This window comes from Canis aureus, chromosome 11 (assembly GCF_053574225.1).
Source record: "Canis aureus isolate CA01 chromosome 11, VMU_Caureus_v.1.0, whole genome shotgun sequence".
Classification (NCBI taxonomy): Eukaryota; Metazoa; Chordata; class Mammalia; order Carnivora; family Canidae; genus Canis; species Canis aureus.
Window position 1 is genome coordinate 58,672,324 of NC_135621.1, and position 7,781 is coordinate 58,680,104.

At 37.6% G+C, this 7,781-nt stretch overlaps 1 protein-coding gene across 8 annotated transcripts in view; it reads left to right on the forward strand.

Moving 5' to 3' along the window:
* Positions 1 to 7,781, forward strand: part of EML6 (EMAP like 6) — a 270,622-nt gene that overhangs the window by 145,607 nt on the left and 117,234 nt on the right. The gene's annotated exons all lie outside the window — the stretch shown is intronic.

Below are 7,781 nucleotides of genomic sequence, written 5' to 3' on the forward strand. Positions count from 1 at the left end.
AAAAAACAGTTGGGGTAGTGGGGAGAAAAAAAAATGTATGCTGGACCAAATACAATGTCAGATCTTTGGTAGAAATTTCAGTTTTCAAGCCATTTAGCCTCATGGAGCAGGATATGCTGTCGGAGGCCATGGGGAAGAACAGGCATGCTCATGCTATAGGGCAGCCGTAGGGGCCAGGCCTGCTGGGAAAGGGTCAGTCGGTCTTGAAGACAGTCAGTGGAATTATGGAGGGACTGTGGTTTGAATATTTAGTAAGAGTGAAACTGTATAGCACATTGCTGAGATCTGGGTGTACTATCTGTATGTGTACATCATTTTTATTGAGATACAATTACCTATTCGTTTCCTGTGTACGTAATGATTCCATATCTGTATATGTAGCAAATGATCACAATACATAGGTACTTTTTTTTCTTTTAATGAGGACTTTTAAGATCTACTCTCTCAGCAACCTACAAATCTACACTACAGTATTATAAACCTATCATTTTCATGTTGTTCATTACATTCCCAGGACTGACTTACCTTATAACTCTGTGTTTGTGTCCTTTGACCACCTTCCCCCCTTTCACCTACCTTCCGCCCCTCTACCTGGGCAACCACCAATCTGTTCCTTGTATCAGTGAATTCAGGGGCTTTTGTTTACTAGTTTGTTTTTTAGATTCCACATATAAGTGAATTGGAATAGTATTTGTATTTCTATATCTGACTTACCTGGCTTAGCATAATGCCCTCAAGGTCTACCCATGTTGTCCCAAATGGCAGGATTTCCATTTTTATGGCTGGATAATATTCCATTGTGTGTATATCACATTTTCTTTATGCATTCATCCATCGATAAACAAGTAGCACGAACCTAGAATCAGCCTATTATAAATAATGCAGTGAACATGGGGTTTCATTTTCCTTTTGAATTAGTGTTTTTGTTTCCTTTGGGTAAACATCTATGTCAAATTGCTTGATCATATGTTAGTTGTATTTTTAGCTTTTGAGAAACCTGTTGCTTACCATAGTGACTGAACCCATTTACATTCCCACCGGCAGTGCACACGCGTTCCCTTTTCTGCATGTCCTCACCAATGCATGTTCTTTCTTGTCTTTTTTTTTTTTTTAAAGATTTTATTTATTCACGAGAGACAGGCAGAGACATAGGCAGAGGGGCAGATGTACCCTGCAGGGAGCCCGGTGTGGGACTCGATCTCGGGACCCTGGGATCATGCCCTGAGCTGAAGGCAGATGTTCAACCAGTGAGCAACCCAGGTGCCCGCTTTCTTGTCATTTTTAATGATAGCCACTGTGTGGTGATACCTCATTGTGGTTATGATTTGTGTTTCCCTGGTGATTAAGGATGTTGAGCACCTTTTCATGTACCTGTTGGCTATCTGTATGTCTTCTTTGGGGAAATGTCTACTCAGATTCTCTGCCCATTTTTAAATTGGAGTCTTTTTTTTGTTTGTTTGTTTTGTTTTGTTTGCTCCAGCTGTATGAGTTATTTGTATATTTTGGATATTAATCCTTCTTTAAAAGATTTTATTTATTTATTCATGGGAGACACAGAGAGAGGGAGAGAGAGAGGCAGAGACCCAGGCAGAGGGAGAAGCAGGCTCCATGCAGGGAGCCTGATGTGGGACTTGATCCCGGGTCTCCAGGATCATGCCCTGGGCCAAAGGCAGGGGCTAAACCACTGAGCCACCCAGGGATCCCCACATATTAATGTTTTATCATATACGTGATTGCCAATATATTCCTCCATTCAGTAGGTTACCTTTTTTTTCATTATGCTTTTACTTTCCTTTGCTGTGCAGAAGCTTTTTAGTTTGATGTACTCCCACTTGTGTAGTTTTGCTTTTGTTGCCTTTACTTTTGGTGTCGGAGCCAAAAAAAATCATTGCCTGGAATGACTTCAGAGAGTTTATGGTCTTTGTTTCTTGTAGGAGTTTTATGGTTTCAGCTCTTATGTTCCTAAATCCATTTCAGGTTAACTCTTGTGTATGATGTAAGATAGTGGTCCAGTTCCATGTGGCCATCCAGTCTTCCCAACACCTACTATTGAAAAGACTGTCCCTTTCCTGCTGTGTATTCTTGACTCCTTTGTCATAAATTAATTGATCATATATGAATGGGTTTATTTCTGGACTCTCTGTTCTGTTCCATGGATCTTTGTGTCTCTTCTTATGCCAATACCATACTGTTTGGATTACTATGGGTTTGTAATAGCATTCAAACTCAGGAAGCATGTTGCCTCCAGTTTTGTTCTTAAGATTGTTTTGGCTACTCAGGGTCTCTTGTAGTTCCATACAACAAATTTCAGGATTGTTTATTACACAAAAAAAAAATGCCACTAGAATTTTGATAAGGATTGCATCAAAACTGTAGGTTGCTTTGTGTAGTATGGCCATCCTACATAGTTTAACAATCTTCCTCCAATTCATGTGAACAGAGTATTTTTCCATGGTTTTGTGTCATCTTTGGCTTTTTTCATCAATGTCTTATTTTCAGTCTACAGGTCTTTCTTGTTTAAATTTATTCCTACTTTTTTTTTTGACGCAATTGTGGATGGGTTTCTTTTCTTAATTTCTCTTGCATCTGATAGTTCATTTTTAGCATGCACAAATGCAGCAGATTTTGGGGTGTTGATTTTGTATCCTGCAACTTCACTGAATTTATAACTAGTTCTAAGTCTTTTTGTGATCTTTAGGGTTTTCTATATATCAAATGTTATCTGCAAATAGCGACCGTTTTACTTCTTCCTTTCCAATTTGGATGTCTTTTTTTTTCTTGCCAGTTGCTCTGGGTAAGACTTCCAAATACTACAAATAAAAGTGAATAGAAAGTGAGAAGAGTGAGCATCCTTGTATTGTTCCTCATCTTAGAAAAAAGATTTCAGCTTTTCACCATTGAGTATAATGTTACCTGTGGACTTCTCATGTGTGGCCTTTGTTATGTTGAGGTACATTCCCTCCATACATGCTTTGTTGAATTTTTATCACGAATGAATATTGAGTTTTGTTAGATGCTTTTTCTGTATAATGAGATGATCATATAACTTATATCTTTTATTTTGTTAATGAGGTGTATCATATTGACTCATTTGCAGATGCTGTACCATCCCTCCATCTGTGGAATAAATCCCTCTTGATCATGATATATGAACTTTTTAATGTATTGTTGAATCTGGTTTGCTAATATTTTTTTGAGGATTTTTGTATATATATTTATCAGGGAAACTGGGCTATAATTTTCTTACGGTGTCTTTGTCTGGTTTTGGTATCAGGGTTGTCTTGACCTCATAAAATCAGTTTGGAAGGGTTTCCTCCTCATACATTTTTTTGGAAGTACCTTAGAAGGATTAATATTCATTTTTCTTTAAATGTGTCATAGAATTCACCAGTGAGGCCATCTGATACTGGACTTTTCTCTGTTGGGAGGTTTTTGATTACTGATTCAATTTCCTTACTTGTTACTGATCTGTTCATATTTTCTACTTAATTTAGATTGGATGTTTTTAGGAATTTTTCCATTTCTTCTCGGTTGTCCAGTTTGTATGCATATATCTCTTCATAGAGGCTCTTAAGGATCCTTTGTATTTCTGTGATATCAGTTGTAATGCCTCCTATTTCATTTCTTTTTTTTTTTTAAGATTTTATTTATTTATTCATGAGAGACACAGAGAGAGAGGCACAGACATTGGCAGAGGGAGAAGCAGGCTCCATGTAGGGAGCCTGACGTGGGACTTGACCCCAGGGCCTCCAGGATCACTCCCTGCTGCTGAAGGTGGCGCTAATCCACTGAGCCACCCCGGCTGCCCCTTCCCTCTTTCATTTCTCATTTTTTCTGGGTCCTCTCTTTTTTCTTGGTAAGTCTAGCTTAAGGTTTGTCTTTTACTTATCTGTTAAAAAACAAAACAAAACCCAGCTCTTAGTTCCACTGATATTTTCTATTATTTTTTTAGTCTCTTACCTCATTTATTTCTGCTCTGATCTTTTACTTCTTTCTCCTAACTTTGAGCTTCATTTGTTCTTCTTTTCTGGTTCCTTGAGCTATAGATTTAGGTTGTTAACTTAATAATCTTTCTTGTTATTTAATGTAGGCTTTTATTGCTGTGAACTTCCCTCTTGGAACTGCCCTTGCTGCCTCTCCTAGGTTTTGGCATGTTGGATTTCTATTTCTATATGTTTTTCTCATTTGATTTCTTCATGACCCATTGGTTGTTCACTAACATGTTTAATCTTCACACATATGTGAATTTTCCAGTTTTGTTCTTGTCAATGATTTCTAGTTTCAAACCACTGTGGTCAGAAACGATGCCTGATAGGATTCCAATCTTCTTAAATTTATTAAGACTTGTTTTGTGGCCTAACATATGATCTGTCCTAGAGAATATTCTATGTGCACTTGAGAAGAATGTGTACTATGCGGCTTTTGGATGGGATGTCCTTTAAATGTCTTTTAAGTCCATCTGGTCTAATGTGTCATTTAAGGTCAATGTTTCCTTATTGATTTAATGTCTGGATGATCTATCCACTGATGAAAGTAGGGTATTAAACTCTGCTACTATATTGTATTGCTATCCATTTCTCCCTTTAGGTCTGTCAGTATTTGCTTTATATATTTGGATTCTCCTATGATATGTGTATAACCATTTACAAATATATTCTTTTGTTGGATTGATGCCTTTATTGTTGTATAATGACCTTCTTTGCCTCTTACTACAGTCTGTCTTCATGCCTATTTTGTATAGGTATCCCAGATTTCTTTTGGTTTTTGTTTGCATGGAATACCTTTTTCTGTTCCTTTACTTTTAGTCTTTGTGTGCCCTTAGATCTGAAGTGAATCTGTTGTAGGCAACACATAGATAAGTCTTACTTATTTTTTTTTCAATCTATCAGCCACCCTATATCTTTGGATTGCAGAATTTATCCATTTACATTTAAAGTAATTACTCACAGGTATTACTTCCTGTTGTTTTGTCAATTGTTTTCTGGCTATTTTGTAATTCCTTCATTCTTCTCTTGCTCTCTTCCTTTGTGATTTGATGATTTTCTGCAGTGTAGTGGTATGCTTAGATTCCTTTATCCACTATAGTTTTGCTTTGTGGTTACCATGAGGCTTTCCTAAAACAACTTATAACGGTCTATTTTAAGTTGATGATAGTTTCAGTTTGGATACATTCTAAAGTTCTGCATTTTTATTTCTCCCTCCCGTGCTTTTTTTTTTTTTTAATTTTTAAAATTTATTTACTCAGACGCAGAGACATAGACCATGGGTGAAGCATGCTCCCCACAGGGAATCCGATGCAGGCCTCAATTCCCAAACCCAGGATCATGCCCTGAGTCAAAGGCAGATGCTCAACCACTGAGCTACCCAGGCATCCCCCATGGTTTGCTTTTGATGTCCCAACTTACATCTTTTTCTTTTGTCCATTAACAAATCATTATAGTTGTTTTTACTTTTGCCTTTTAACTTTCCCTTTTATATGTAATTAACCCACCACCTGTGCAACATTAAATTATTCTGAATTTTACTCTATATCTACCTTTACTAGTGAGATTTATAATTTCATATGTTTTCCTATTATTGACTGGTGCCTTTTTATCTCAAAGAAGTCCCCAGAACGTTTCTTGTCAGGCTCTTATAATGGAGATGAAGACTTTTAGCTTTTAATTGTCTGGAAAAGTCTCTCTCCTTCAATTCTGAAGGATGACTTTGTCAGATAAAGTATTTTTAGTTGTCAATTCTTTTCTTTTTATATATATATTAAAAGATAGTTTATTTTACCTGATATGAAATATTTCAAACATATTAAAAGAATGATCATATAACAAGGATCCAGATTCCCTCTACCCAGGTTTGGCAAATCTTATCATTTTTACCTTATTTGTTCTAAATCTTTTTAAAAACTATAATGAAACATAGACATAGTAGGAGTCTATATATCTGTCTCTCTCATTTAATCTTTTCTCCCTCCTTCTAGAAGTTTACACCATCTTGTATTTGGCATCTATTCCATCCATGCATTTCTTTTATTGTTTACTTTTACATAAGATATAAGCATGCATAACAATAGACAGTACTCTGGGATGTTTTAGATTTCTTCTTCTTCCTCTTCTTCTTCTCCTCCTCCTTCTCCTCCCCCCCTCCCCCACTCCCCCCTTCTTTCTTCTTTCTTCTTTCTTCTTCGCAGTTATTTTTTTCAGCAAGTTAAATATATTGTGCCACTTTCTCTGGCCTGCAAAGTTTCTGCTAAAAAATCAGCTTATAGTCTTAATGGGACTTCTCTCGTACAAAACACATTGTTTTTCTCTTGCTACTTTTAAGATTCTCTCCTTATCTTTAACTTTGGACACTTTAATTATAATGTGTCTTGGTTTTCTTTGGATTGTCTTATGTGGAGCTCTCTGTACTTCTTTGATCTGGAATGTATGTTTCCGTCCCTATGTTAGGGAAATTTTCAGTCATTATTTCTGCAAATGAGTTTCCTGCCCCATTGTCTCTCTCTTCTCCTTCTGGGACCCTTATAATGCCAATATTAGTCTATTTGGTGTTGTTTCATAAATTCCTAAAGCTGTCTTTGTGCTTTTTCATTCTTTTTTTTTCTTTTTTGCTGCTCTGATTGGGTGAGTTCCACTGCCCTCTGTTTGAGTTTACTGATCTTTTTCCTTCATCTAGTTTGCTCTTAAACCCCTTTAGTGTATTATTCAGTTCAGTTATTGTTTTCATCTCTGTGATTTCTGTTTGGTACTTTCTTATATTTTTTCTTTCTTTGTTGAAATTCTCACTTTGTTAATCTTTGTTCCCCTGAGCTCAGTGAGCATCTGTGTGACTGTTATTTTGAACTCTTTATCAAGTAAATGACTTATTTCCAATTCATTGGGGCTTTTTCTGAGATTTTATTTTGTTCTTTCATTTGGAACACATTCTTCTGTTTGTTTTTTCTTGACTCTCTTTGTTGATTTTTCTACATTAGATAAAACAGCTACCTCTCCAGGTCTTAAAGAGATGCCCTCCTGTAGATGAATCTTCTTGTTCAAATTTGCCCTAGGTCTTGTTGTCCCTTAACCCTTTATGATTGTATAAACAGCATACTTGGTCCTCTGTCTTTCCTAGTAGTTGAGGGGGTACCAGGACCTGTCAGTGTCAAAGGGGAGGATCTTAGCACCTATATTCAGTCTAATTGGAGGCCAGACCTCAGGTAGCAGCTTTTAAAGTTTGTACATATACCTCTTTCAGGGAAAGAGCAGGAAATGGGCATTTCTGTTTGTTTTCTCTGCACTGAGCCCTGGGGTCATAGCTAAGTTAAGAATTGTTTGTGTGTTTGCTTGCCATGCTGTTGAACCTGTGAACATACGCTCTGGTGGCCTTTAGAACCAGGCTTTCAAGAGACGTATCCTCTGGGGGCCAGCCAAAAAAGCTGGGGTGCCACACCTGAGCATAAGCTCCTTTCTTTGAGACACTGATGACCTGGGGCAGGACAGAGGGAGAGTGCAAAGATGGTAGCCACTGGCTTCCCTGGTCTCTGGAGAGGATAGAGGTATGTATTTCTCAATTGGCCCCTCAGGCCACTGCTATGAAGATAACTTAAGAGTCTCTTCCATAGAAAGACTGGGATTCTCATTCTGCTCTGTCTCTGCTACCTTGGGGGGTAGCTGATTAAGAACTGTTTCTCCATTTGTTAGGGTGCTTTGGGAGCCAGGATTGTAGGCACTGCTGGCCTCCAGAGCCAGGAGCTCAAGGATGGCTCTTGGGCAGTAGCTACAAAATCCATGGTGCCCTTGTGTGCA